The 14,204-nt window shown below is 37.0% G+C and overlaps 1 protein-coding gene across 1 annotated transcript in view; it reads right to left on the bottom strand.

Annotated features, from left to right (window-relative positions):
- Positions 1 to 14,204, bottom strand: part of TANC2 (tetratricopeptide repeat, ankyrin repeat and coiled-coil containing 2) — a 255,436-nt gene that overhangs the window by 220,540 nt on the left and 20,692 nt on the right. The window contains exon 2 of the mRNA XM_075036249.1: positions 3,355 to 3,417. The gene's annotated coding sequence lies outside the window, so the exon portion shown is untranslated. The remainder of the gene's footprint in view (positions 1 to 3,354; positions 3,418 to 14,204) is intronic.

Below are 14,204 nucleotides of genomic sequence, written 5' to 3'. Positions count from 1 at the left end.
TTCAAACTTCAGAAAGGAATTGGTAACAAGGATTTTTTTAAAAGAAGTGACAGATTCATAAAGCTAATTATCACAAGATTAAAGAAATTGAAAAATGAAAGGAAGACACACAACACAAACCGAGTCAGGCTTTCAAGCATTTACTCCCTGTATAACATACATTGTACACAGAAATCTCTTCCACATTCGCTTATAACAGCTGCTAGACTGAAACTTCTCATGCTCCTCAAATAAATTATTCAGTCTAACCTACACTCTAATTTTAAATTGCCCTGAAATTCAAGAGGATGTTTTGAGAGACAACCTAATGACGAGGACTAGTAGCCCAGAAGAGCACATTTAAGCAGCACTCCCGACATTCACAGAAGACTAGACTGCCACACATTGTAACTGATAATTGTCAGTATATGTCAGAAGCTCCACAAACTTCATGACGATCAAATGCATTAAACTCTCTGCCTCACATAACAGCTCTGACTCACAACAAGAGTATGAATAACTGATTACAACAACTCTGAAGTCAAAGGAAACATATATTTATAAGCTTGGTCGATGCAGATTTAAAAACACAGTAGCAGAAATTAGACATTAAGTATTTCCAGGAACTTTAGGGATGAAAAAAGTATTGTTGTAATCTAGCAAAAATGCCAAGAACTTCTAGGCTTATTTGGAAAAAGGAAAACAAAAACGGAATTAAAAGGACTAAACCCTACCAATTACAGGTTTTTAAGCAATTAAGGGTTTATTAGACAAAGTTCTCTAATAGGCTTTAGATCAACTGAGTATGAGCAAAAATTATTTCCCTCTTGAAAGCCTGAACACTAATCATTATGACGGGGGATGCCTGACATGAAGGTCTATCTGTCCATCCCTTCTGGCCCCTCCTCATCAAAATACTTAAGAGATCTCTTGACTACCTTTCCTACAGATCCTGCCACTAACCCCCATAACTCAAGAGCCCCTGCATTTGTTCTCTCTCCTTTCCTCCTGCAAGCAGCTAGATGTGCCCCTACTGTCTTTGCTTTTTCAAGTATGCTTGATGGCAAAACATATAACAGCATTCACACCACACAAGCGCGCAGCAGGCCAACGTGACAGTGTTTCACAAGGAAGCAGGAACTCAGCTTCAATCTCTGCTTTTATTTTAGCAAAATAAAGCAGCCTTTAATGCTGCAGTTGAAAAGTAATTCTGAGAGCATAACGTGGTAATATTCCCATGTACGTGGAGTTCCCAACAACAGCCCTAAGGTAAATATGGCCAAACTTATTTCTTGATGAGTCTGTGGTGATTATGTTCACTTAAAGTCTGTGGTGTTTATGTTCAGAGGTAACTTTTATACAGTTAGAGCCTGAGAGGAATGAGACGAGTACTGTATTATTATGAAAACCCATACAACTTACTCTGAGGAACAGCTCATTTTTGTACTGTGTTTGGAAAACGGCACTTCCAGAGGACTAATTAGCTGGACAACAGTGCCAAGCTGAAGCAGTTATTTGTTTCTGGAGCTGTAAGGCAGCAGCAGGAGGACACCAGCAGAAAGGTGCAATTCTTCATCACTCAGCACAGATGTACTCTGTGTAGGCTTGAGTTCCCTCTCCTCCATTAACAGGAGACATTTGTTTTTCATTTTGTCTAGAACAGAGTCATACTTCTAGTAAGAGAGATGAAGAATAATAGCACAACTGCTAGAAGAGAGAGATGCCACTGATGGGCAGCTTATGATCACTCTGAATCTAGATAACCTTACCATTCTCAAACAACAGCAATTCTGGTAGGATAAGCTTGCTCATCACAGAATACTAACAAATATACTTTGCAACCATAACTTGTTGCTCAAGGTTTGAATTTATTCTCCTGGGAAAAAAATTTCTCCAACAATACTTTTTATTTAAGTGTGGTGATTTAACACCAAAAAACCTAAATAGCTATTTAAAATGAGATCAGAAACACTACTGAAAGAATGTAATCACTCACTAGAAGAAAGTCAAAAGTCAGAACCAGTTCTCTCTTGAACATGAAAACGTGGTGACCTTGAAATTAAGGAAATTTAATTTTGAACAGGGCTTTATTATTTTGCATAACCTGGTTTCTAATTCTAGATTAATGATACAGGCTGAATTCATGAGGGACACTTACTTTCTCCATATACAAAGTCAATTATACTGCCTCCGAGAAAAATGATAACTGAAGAAAAGTTAGGAATACAACCACCTCACTTTCATCAACTCGTCTTCAGTGCTTTTAGTGTCTTCTCTGTTGCCCTTAACAGTAAAAATTACTGCTTTGGTTTTAAATATTATTAATAGCTGCCTCCATCAACGACCATTTGAACTAAGTACTTAAGCTTGAAATAAAACATGGCACTGTTCTGCAGAAGTTGAGTCTAGTTAAACTGTCTGCCTTAGAAAGAAATTTTAGTGCACTTTCTATAGCTGGAATCAACAAGCCTCTTTCTGCCAGGATCAACAATCCTCATTCTGCCCCAAACCACCAAAAGATTGAAGCGCAGCAAGTTTCTCCATCAGAAACCGCTTGCATTTCAACTTTTAGCTATGACATAGAGCAGCCAAAAATCCGTCACTCAAAAAAACACCAGCTACATACTGCATGTTCTATTTGAGGCTCCTATCAATCTTAAGTTAATTTTGAAGATCCAGTGTTATGACAGAAAATGGAAACAAAAGACTAAGCAATGTATGAAGTGGCAGGAAATTTTACAGCACTTGACTACATTGAGAGATTAAAGGAAACATGGAATTATTTTCTTAATTTTTTAAATGATCGAAAACACATATTAAAATGCAGACCTAATTAAGAAGCTGCTGTAAGCCTGTTCTGCAAACCTGCTCAACTCTCAAGAATATTCAATATGGAACTGAAGTTCAATCCATTGGCAAGCACTGGAGATCTTCTCAGAACGCAGAAGATTTTGGATTTTACAAAAAACAACTGGAAAAGTTAAAACACCAAAGTACATTTATATAGAATGCTGTGTCACTCTTACGCATTCTGTTTACAAAAAAGTATAAATATTTTAATTAGCAGTTCGAATGAACTCATTAACTAGTGTAGAACTCTACATAAAGAAGTATTTTTATTACATCAGTTTCTGTTCATCAGTACGAAAAGACAGAGTATAATCAAACACTAATACGTGAAAGCTATTACACCTTTTTCTCTAAATACAGAAATAATCAGGTTAAAAACTGGTAAAACTGATATAGGAAGACAGTGCCCATGCTCAAACTCTAGGTAATCACAGATTAACAAAGAAACAGAGGATAACTTCAATTCTATTTAAACAATAACTACTGCAAAGAGAATGTGGGACTGTGGGAAAAAAGTTCTCCTACCTTGATATCTTTAGAGAAGTTAAATCTCTAGTAAAAAGTGTCGTCTTCCATTCACTGAAAGTCCTGGAAGACATAAAAAAACCCAACACAACAGAATTTAGTAGCATCTTCTCAACACACTACTGTGTCCCACATTTCTCTAGCTGCGCGCATGAACTGTAAATAATCTCATCCCAGGAATAAACTCACAACTTTTCCAGAGTATACTGTATAAGCTATCAGACAGCCCCCGCCCTTTAACATCATGATTAAAAAGTTAATGCTCATGTTTTTACACCTCTGTTAATCAATACTAATTTCGGTCACTTGACTCTTCCCTCTCACCACTTTTCAAATGGGAGGAGGAGAAAAGCAGGTTAACAATTCCCTTTGATGCACATCATATAGTACACTATTTACAAAGTAATATGTTATTTCCACGTATTTTCCTTCAACCCAGCAAGGTTTCCTGTTAAAATCCTGCAACCTCCCCTCAGTGTTTTTTTTTTAAAACTCAATCCTTACATAAATGCAACTCCCATAAGGAATTCAAAACTAAATCAAGAGTTCAGTACCTGCCCCTTTGCTCTGTCATCACATACTTACACTAAGTTCATCAACAAAGAGCCACAAGAAATGTATCTTGCTACTTATTGAAAAAGACCAGAGCACCTATTTTAGCACCAGCATGTGTGTTTGTCTGTGGTGACGATAACTGTGTTACAGGCTTTACCAACCTATTCTTTTAGAAGTCTCATTTGAGAAACAGCAAGTAGAAGGAAATACAGACACATCTCATTTGTCATCAAACAAACAAACAAAAAAAAATAAAAGTAAATTGAAACCACCTTCCATTTGCAAGTTTAAAGCAAAGTGGAATAATGTTCAACCACTTCGGTAGAGTTTTTTTTATTCTACTGCAAGAGGATACTGAAAAGTAATTGACAGCTTAACTTGTAATTCACACTACTCTCCAGAACCTTAACAAGAACTTCTCAGATGGTCTTATATGAATAATTTTGTATATAAAACTGCAAGACATTCCATAAATTCATGAAGCAATCCTATCTTATTTCTCAGGGTTGCCAATTATCTCCCTGCTTTCAATTTTTCACCTCTGTGGAAAAATAACTAAAGAGCTAGTAACCAGCATACGACGCTCATCAGGATCGTGGCTGTTTCCATCGGTCAAGCAAGGAAAACATGCAAATGCAGCTCTAATCCCACAGCACTAAAAGCTATTCTTGATACAGCACGGAGGAAGGGTCTGTTCGGCCGACATCGCCCTGGCTACGGGACCTGTGCTGGAGTCTCCTTCAGCTCATGCGTAGCCGTAACCTGGACTCTGCACCTCAGGCTGCCTCGCACCACTCTGCAAGATGACTTTTCCTTCTTCAAACTCCCTTGCTGGGTTCTGCAAACTTCTGCTTGCACTCTACATCATCCAACTGCCTGAGTATTTGCATGCTGTAGAAACTATATTGTTACAAAGACCCAGCTAAAAATTTCTGAATGAGTGTCCAACCACATACAGCAAAAGACCACAGTTACAAAACTTAACTGAGCCCATATGGAGGCCAAACCCAAATATGTTCAGATCAAGAAAGATTTTTATTGGGCATTACTTCACAAAAAACCCTATACTCCTCAGATCCTAAAGGAAGAGAAGAAGAAAGGATCTTAAAACACTTATTTAGCATTCTCTACAATTCTTTTAACTGGTCAAAAACTAGGTACTTGCAAACACCTCCAGTAGGTGACTGAGTAAAGAGACTTTTTTTCTTTCAAAAGCAGCAATGTTACAATTTTTGGAAAACTGAAAACATGCAGGGAGTTTTGGAATAACTAAAAATAACTCCGTATAAATATTTCAGTTTGCTGCCGTCTATCTTCTTAATACATCTCTCTTAATATGATACCCTGCAAAACAAAGAGTAGAATATGGCTTATGCGGTGTAAGCTGTAGATGAGTGCTGACTACCCATAATTTGCTCAATAACTTTCCATCTGTATTCAGAGAGCATACTTGATGAATATGCTCTGCATTGAGCTTTTAAATAGCAGAGCTTTCATCTGCTCATATTATTACATTAGAAATCTTTATGTGAATCCAGCAGATATTAGTGGGTTGTCAATAAAAACTGAATGTCATTAAAGTGCTTTTATTCTTTAAATGCCTTTAACCCTCTAATTACATTTGTAAATTCCACTATTTAACTGTATGAAAGTTATAAATTCTGACATGTTGTATCATAACAAATATATTAGAGACTAATATACAAACAGTTTGGGGGGTGTCAATTTTAGAATTATTCCCTCTTGATTAAACGCATAAATCACAACTATGGTGTGTTTCAAATCAGAAGCAACACACAGTCAGGATTTCTCCAGATATTCTAGGAGTTTGGGGTTTTAAAACCTTTGTCCTGTGGTATGGCTGCAAGTAATAATATAATTTAAAAAAAAAAAAAAGAGTTTTTTTAAAAAATATATCAGTATAGTTTTTCCAAGACAGTTCTCTTGGACTTGGCAGAGAGAAGGTAATAGTCGTACTCCTTCACCCTTACTTATCTCCAAAAACCAAAACAAATAATTGACTATTGTTTGCTCCCCACAAGCACAAGGCAGGGTATTGGTAACACAGGCACAGGCACAGAACAACTGTCTAGCACTGTCCTACCAACTGCAAAAAGTGGTTCAGTCTCCATATTCATTCTGCCTTTGGCCATCACTGAAGCAGTCAATTACTGCGAACTGGGATTTTTGCCCATAAAAGCCAACTAGAAATAGCCAGCTAATGACTTGCAACTGCCATCGCAGTTTGCAAATTTAAAACATGATCTAGGAATAGGAAGTTCCTAAGTTCCACAATGCCAAAAAAAAAAAAAAATCAAATCTAAGGAACGCTTTTTGTCAACAGAATCAGGTAGTTTGTCAGGAACAACACAAACAGAAACAAGAAATACTGAGAATCTCAGAAGGCCATTCTGTGATACAAAACAGCATTTGCTAACGCTGCATCCAACTGTTGATTTCTTTTCTTTTGAACAACCATCAGCCCAGAGCAGTATCAATTCAACTATACACTTCCTACACTATGTTTACTGTTCCAGTATATCCATCACTTTATTCAACTTCATCTGGTATAACAGAAATCAACCCCTTTAAATAGTTCTTGATAATTCTCTGCATATGGTAACTTCTCACTGATTCAGACAATTTCTGAATGAACACATCACGGACGAAGCTGCTCAAACACTAGTGAATGAAAGGACATTATGCAATTTCCAAAATAAGAAAACAAAGAAATGCTATTAAAAATTACAAGTTAGTAATAATGTCATAACACCAAGTAAACAAAAAGCTAGGAAATGCAAGAATTAAGGTTTAGCATGCTCAGTAGATGAGGTAATCAAGTAATTCAGACACAAAGCAGTCAATCTGCAGCCTTGCAGTCCCAAATAATTTCTTGGTTATATCTGTGTAGGTAATAACTGTACTGAATTCTTCTGCAGAAGAATGCGTTAAAAACCAGCCTGTGTAAAACAGCAAAAAGACACACATTTACCATACCTCTAACATCCTTCACACCTAGCTTCAGATGATTTCTTAAAATGAGCTTTTCTCATCTTCTGTTAAACATGTAAGTATATGGTCACAAGTTAAACTCAATTTCTAAATATGTACACCCTAGTGCATGAGTGCACCAAAAAAAGGCATAAAATAAAAGCTAGCTAAATTGACTACCCTAAAGAAGGGCTCCTAGTTAAGCTAAGAATTATTGAAATGGGTAAGAACAGTTTATGAAAAAAAAAAAAATCACACCATTGTCAACACTTTTAGCTGACAGAATTAAGTACCTTCCCATTGTTCTAACCCAGAAGACAAGTACCTACAAAAGGAACGAACACTTTCAGGTACAGCACTGCACATTCCAGCTGCAATGCTTTCCTGACAAGCTAAAATCCACAACAGAAAGAAGACATAAAAGCTTTAAGATTTAAGAAACAAAGACAGAAAATCTGCCTTCCATAGCAACTTCACTACAGCTCTAAAGAGGTATAGTATGAAATGATACTAGAAGGTTTGATTTCACAGTAACAAGCTTGAGAAGTCTGTTGAGCTATCTGGAGAGGAATACCATCCATTCTGTATTTGAAAATATTTAACATCAGTACTGAGCAAACTTCCAATTAACAGGACAAAATATAAGACCAGTTTTCTATTCATCCTAGAGCAAACAAAGCAATCTTTTTTCCCATAATCTAAGCAAGCAGACGTTGCGTTTGAGCAGGTAAAGATTCAGAGCAATTTTGCAAAGCTAATTGAATTTGAAGCCTCTAAACCAAACATAGTATAGGTCACATGTACCCTGATCTCAACAGTTTAGTTATATTTCCCCAGAGAAATTAACAACTTACTCACACTTTTATCAACAGAACATTAATACACAGACATTAAACACAATGACCATCTGTCTTTGAAAACCATACACTACACCAATGATCAGCACGGGTTGCTCAACCAGTCCTGCCAGAAAGAAACAACTCTGAAATGGTCTCATGAATAGGGATTTCCATCTTTAAATGAGGTTATTTTTCTAGTTTTGGCTGTCAGTTGCACCAGCTGGTATTCATCTGATAAATTCAGTAAGCTTGGATGGTATTCTAAAATCAAATAAATAAAAGAGAAAAAAAAAATTAAAAAAATCAGTTTAAATTCTTTGCACATACATACATGTTGGAAACAGAAAAAATAGTCTTGATTCTAGTTCTAGCTCATATAAATTCATGTTTAAGCAAAATGTGTGTTTTAATGATGGCTGTCATCTAACAAATCAAAGATTGGGAAAATGCCAATACTCTTTAAATTACAGTAATGTAAATATGGGTGACCTAACTTTATTAGGGACTAATCTGGAAAACAAGTCTCATGTTTCCATCTTGATAAACAGTTTGTCTTCTCAACTTCTTATTCTCTAATTAAAAGTAAGATTTGAGTCATGCGTTACCATACATAATTACTGTACTTACAGAGTTCATTACATAGGAACATATACCATTGATAAATCAAGAATTCCACAAATAAAACCACACAACATAACACTTCAGTCCCTAATTAGATACGTCTTGGCTGATTTTCAACAGTATTAAGCAAGCATCCACTCTACCATATTCTAAGTTGGCAACAATTTCTTCATGATTATCACTCTAAATAAGTATGGGAAAGGATCCAGACATCAATGGAATTATGGAAAAAAAAGTCAGAAAATTGTTCATGCTTTAAATTAAGATTTTTCTGCTCACCCGATGTGCCTAAAAAAAAAAAAAACAAACAACCACAAAAACAAACCCCACAAAACAAAACCAAACCAAAAAAACCCCAGACCACCAAAACATCACAAAAAACAAAAAAAACCCCACAAACAAAAAAAACCCAACCAAACAATAAAAAAAAAAACCACACCACTCTGTGTGTTAAATACAGATGACATTTACATTCTGCCATTTTAACTCCTCAGACTCCTGGGTTTATATGAAAATTATAATGAGCTTCCATTTTATTTCCTACTTAACAAACAAATAGTTCCAAGCTATTAATGGAGTATCCCACTTTTCAGCATCTTAATAATGTTTATCTAAATTTACAAACTTATCTACTAGCACAGTATTTTGGGGGCAGAAGCTCTCACTGTTCTGTTGTTACAATGACTAGCGCTACAAAGCCCTCATCTTTCTAATGCCTTCAGATGCTAATTACCATAACATGTTTAATAACATTAAATACAACCTGTTTGTTCACCCTCTCTGCTCTATCTAAAGATTGGTCGTTACTTATTAACTAGTTGTTTCGAGTACTGCACTCATAATACACATGCCAACGTGACCATAAAATGATGGGTTATGTTAAGTATGCATCAAGAAAAATATTTTCCTTCCAGAGTAATCCAAGGTTAGGAGACTTATTGTAATTATCTGACATTTTAATGGATGTCAGCAAATAACTAGAAGAGGAGACTTAACGGCCCATGGACATCATGACACTGAAAAGACATCTAACACAGCAGTCATTTTGACCATCCCAAACCTATTCCAACCTTTCCAGTGCTGCTGAAAGTTTTGCCAGGGATTTCAATAAGAACCTAACAAAAAATTCTGACAACACTGCTCAAGTGTATACAATCTAACAAATTTAAGGATCAAATTACTAAAACGCCAAGAGTGTTTATTTACAGCATAGCTTTATCCCAAGGATCACGTTTACATTCCTGTATCCATACACCACCACCACCATTGCTAATGCTGCTTCAGACACTATTGGTAAGAAAGCAGCCTGAGAAGCAACAAGGACCAGCCAGTGCCTTTTGGAGATGGCTGCCAGAATGGACTTCTAAAGATTCCTTCCTCCTCCTGCTCTCTTTTTGTTTTATTTTAATTCCTGGTAGAACTGTGCTCAATTTTCACAACTTTGTCTTGTTTGACCTTTCTCCGGAGTGTGAAAAGGACACATGCACAGGACCTGCTCTAGCAGGGGAACTTCTTCCGTTCCGCTTAACTTAAGAAGGCACCTAAATAGCTCCTGCTGCTGTGCTGCCTTATCTCAGAAGGCTCCTGGATATCGAGGATATAAAATAACCACTCCAAACTTCCTTAACTAGGTCCTACAGAACAAACAAATTTCAAAGAAAGTAAGTCAAAATCTTTTCTCTGCTCCTTCAGAAGCATGCAACCAGAACTCAAGTACTCAGAAACACAACTCTTCTTCCCAGTCTGCTTCCCTCCCCTTTTGTACATACACCCATGTGGAAATGGGTGCATAAAAATGTGAAGATGAAAACAATTACCAGAAGGAGAAAGAAGCAAGTGCAAATGGGGGAAGAAACTGGAAAAATTAAACAGGGGGCAGGGGACAAGAGAATGGAATCTCTAAAGGAGAGACAGGGTAAATGTGTCACAGAATATAAGAAAGACTGAAAAAAACAGGTAAGTGGTAGAAGTGAAAGTAAAGGATAAGAGACAAAAAATACAAATAACCATGACCAAAAAAAGCTTCTGGTAAGAGAATCTAGGTAAAAACTTGCAAGAATAAAAGGGAAGTCACTACACAAATGTGCATTTGCACATGCCAGTGACCGCGGGTGACACTAAGACCTACTTCTGCATCACACCTAGCAGACTCGGTTGGTACCGGCGCCGGCTGACCTAATTAGAGCCCTGAATTCAGTACACAAAGCTACTGAGAGAAGGAACATGACGATGCTTTCACCATAATGCACATACATGACTGCACTAACAAAATGTCTGTAACCTCATGAGCTGTAAGCAAGTGACATGAAACATGACAGTCAGGAAACACAGATAACTGCCGGTGGGGGGGAAATCAGAGCAATAAGAACACTGAATGAGGCATTTGAGTCTTGTTTTTTTAACAAAAGTTTTACAAGTAAGTAGCTTGAATATTTGAATTCATTTGTTTTTACATTGCCAGAGGACAGAATCACCTACAGGTAAATGAAACAAAAGTAATATCCTACTGACAGTTTTCTTAGTGAAAAGTACGTGTCCCTGTAAAAAGTCAATTATTCAAACATACTGTATAGTCACATTTCTTTTTCAAACATTTCTTGTACTTGTTATAATCAATAATACTAAGGCTTAACATACACAAACTTGGGCTTTGAGTTAAAACAAAAGAGGAAAGATGGAAAGAAAGAAAAAACATACCTTACAAATTACAAAGGATTTCTCATGCGTGAAACCATACTTGCATTAAAAAGAACAGCATTTTTTGTGCTCTTATCTGCTAACACTACAGACGGTATTTTAGATTGATTGAAATACAACAATGAAAAGGGGATTTAAGTAATAGTTTGTTTCACTTGGCTTTCATTTTTTTTGGTAGCTGGCTAAATATATTCCATGCAAGAAAACTGTGACTTAGCAGAAGTGGATATTCCACTTTAAGTCACTACTTCAAACCTTCCAACAAGGGAACAAATATATGAGTAAGTACTTGAAGAAAAGGGCATATTTATATACCTTTTATCTTCTATGAAGTTTAAAAGTGATATTTAAAATAGGCCTGACTACTTAAAACAATGTGTTTAAACTACAAGCAGTTATAAATGAAGCCATTGTATAAGCACACTTGAAATTACAGCATATAGCACGCTTCAAAAGAATTCAATGTTGTATATACAAGCTCTGCTTCATACTGTTCTTGTTAGCTAACAACTCAGAGGTTTCTGATTTTATCCTGCAATGGGCAGCAAAAATGTAGATATGAAGACTTACAGTTCCGGTATGAAGAACTGTGGCTCCTTAGCTTTATGCAAGTGGGAGCTGAAAACCCAGTGAGATTATTTTTATTTTTTTTTAACTGGAGAAAACAGCTAACCTAAAGCAAACTGTTACGGGTCCATAAAGAATGCAAGCCACAAGGAACTAAACAGCAGCAGGCAGAAAATGGTCATAATGAGAGTACCAAAGTGAGCTGGGCACTTCCCAAACCCCTGACTTAGTTACTTTCAATGTGACTCTTGAAATCTACTACATGACCATGGCTTACAAAGTCAGCTGAGAATATTGACTATCCTCTTAACTTATCCCAATTGCAAAACAAAACATGTTAGCTCACAGAAGCAATTGCCTTTGGCTCAGGTGTACTTAAGTCACTTCAGAAGACTGGTATAGAAGCATTTGAAAAACCTGACCTGAAATTTGTTTCAGTCTGCTCAGAGTGTATCATATACCCCTTCTACCTTCTTTTCTGCTTGGTCCATTCATTCTGTTTCACAGCGAGCCAAGTAAAGATGAGTGGTAGCAATGCTACAGTACGGGTGCTTTTCTGAGTCCCTCTAGTCCTGGAATGCTTGGGGACACTGCTTTCATTTTGGGAAAGGAAATGCTCCGTCCATGACTCATGGATAGAGTCAAGAGAGTATCAAAATTGTGCATCAAAGCTTAAAGATAATGCAGCAGAGCTGAATACAGCAGTATTGGTTTGGTTTCATTTTTAGACAAGGTATCCACCCCCTCCACCATTTAGCTGTAATAAAACTTCAGCACTGAAGAGTGAGATTTCCTCATAAAGTTGCATAACTATAAAAACAATTCAATTTTTTTAACTACTATCTATAGTCTGTCACATGGAGGAAATCTTAATGCCTTCTGGAGACAGAGAGAGACAGGATGTATGTTTTTCCCTGTGTTTGGAATGTAAATGATTGCAATCACCATGTATAATCTAGAACAATTTATGTCATCATTCATTGAGGAAAATCCCAAATCCTATCCATTTCTACATGAAAACCCTCGTCATTACAGAGGAGAGTGTGCACAACCAAGGAAAACAGGAAGAAACAGCAAAAATAACTGGTTTGCTCTCCTTCTGAAGCCTATCCGCATCTGAATACTTCTTGAAGAACTGAAAAGATCAGTCAAGAAATAATACGTACCTACTCAAACTTGTTTTCTCTCTACAGCCATTAGGTCAATTTGCTGGTGAGAGCAGGGAGACCTAAGCCTTACCCTTACTTACATCTTTCTGCTGTAGCACCATCACTACTCACAATGCTACCCTGACAGTAAGTACCTGGAAAGAGGATTGGAATAGAAGTGTTACCAGGGGTCCAAAGCTTCTCATCATAGAGAAATTTCTGTATGGGGATAAATTCCACAGCAGTACTTGCATACTATATCCATATATACACATACACCTCTCATACATACACTCCACTTCCACCCACTTATTCCAGAGTTGGGACAATTTAGGGCTTGAGGACCCCCCTCCCCTTTGGTATACACTCCCACTTCTTTTATTTTAGGCTTAAAAAGCAGCATATCCTCACCCTCGCTGCAGGGCAACAAAGCCAACGTCTCTGATTCACCTTTATTACATTCTGGAACAATGTCTATTAAGAAACAATGGCCTGAAATTTCCTCAGGCAAGTTCTGCAGGAAAACATTTCTGACATCAAGATATGTTACAGAAAATACAGTGATCTCTACTGTTGTTTTACCATCCGTATCAGGAAGCCTTTTTTCTTTAACAAGAATGAGTCTGAAGAGGAAAAATAGTTTAACATTCACAGTGTTGTAGCTAGATTGGATTATCTTAAATCTAAATTGGGTATGGATATCCCATTTTCCAAAGTTTACTGCTTTTAAAGCAAAATAATACAAACAATACTGCAGAAACCACTTAAGAACATTCTTACCACAAGTCCAAAAAAAGGCATATTTCCTCAGCTACCACAGAAAGCTCTTTTATGTTGTATAAACACATACAAGGAAAGTGAAGGAGGAAGAACTCTGCTGTTGGCTTTTGGAACCTTGCTATTAAAGCAATATTCATAATCCCAGTTTCCCAGTTATGTGATATGTTCACTTAACATGTTAGCCTTTAAAGATCACAAGACCCATGAACAAATCCCTGATTAACCCACGAGTGAAGCAACTCACTGGCTCAATAACACCTCCCAGGAATGTAGCCACATCAGGAAGATGGAGCTGTATAATAAACAATTGAAGAAAACTGGCAGGACTGTACTTTCAGCAGTGACTTAAAGGGTGTATTGCAAACAAGGATTTAAGAGTGTCTGCAGAAGTGTTCTGAGAGATGCACATGGCATTTGCCTACACTTCACTTGATTTTTGCACTTAATTTACTCTTTTCCAAGTAACTGTTCCTAAAAGGCTTCTCTGTCCCCTACTAGATAGTTCCTGTCTACTCAAGCACCCCTCTCCTGCAGAAGTCCTTCCGTATCTTTGATCATCCTTGTTGCCCTGCTCAGAGTCATCTGCAGCTCTTCTAGAAAATGAACAGACCAAACCTCAGTCTTTAAGACATGGCCATTCCACAAATCTCTA

This window comes from Buteo buteo, chromosome 9 (genome assembly GCF_964188355.1).
Source record: "Buteo buteo chromosome 9, bButBut1.hap1.1, whole genome shotgun sequence".
Lineage (NCBI taxonomy): Eukaryota > Metazoa > Chordata > Aves > Accipitriformes > Accipitridae > Buteo > Buteo buteo.
Note: the sequence above shows the minus strand (reverse complement) of the source record. Positions and strands in the feature narration are given on the sequence as shown.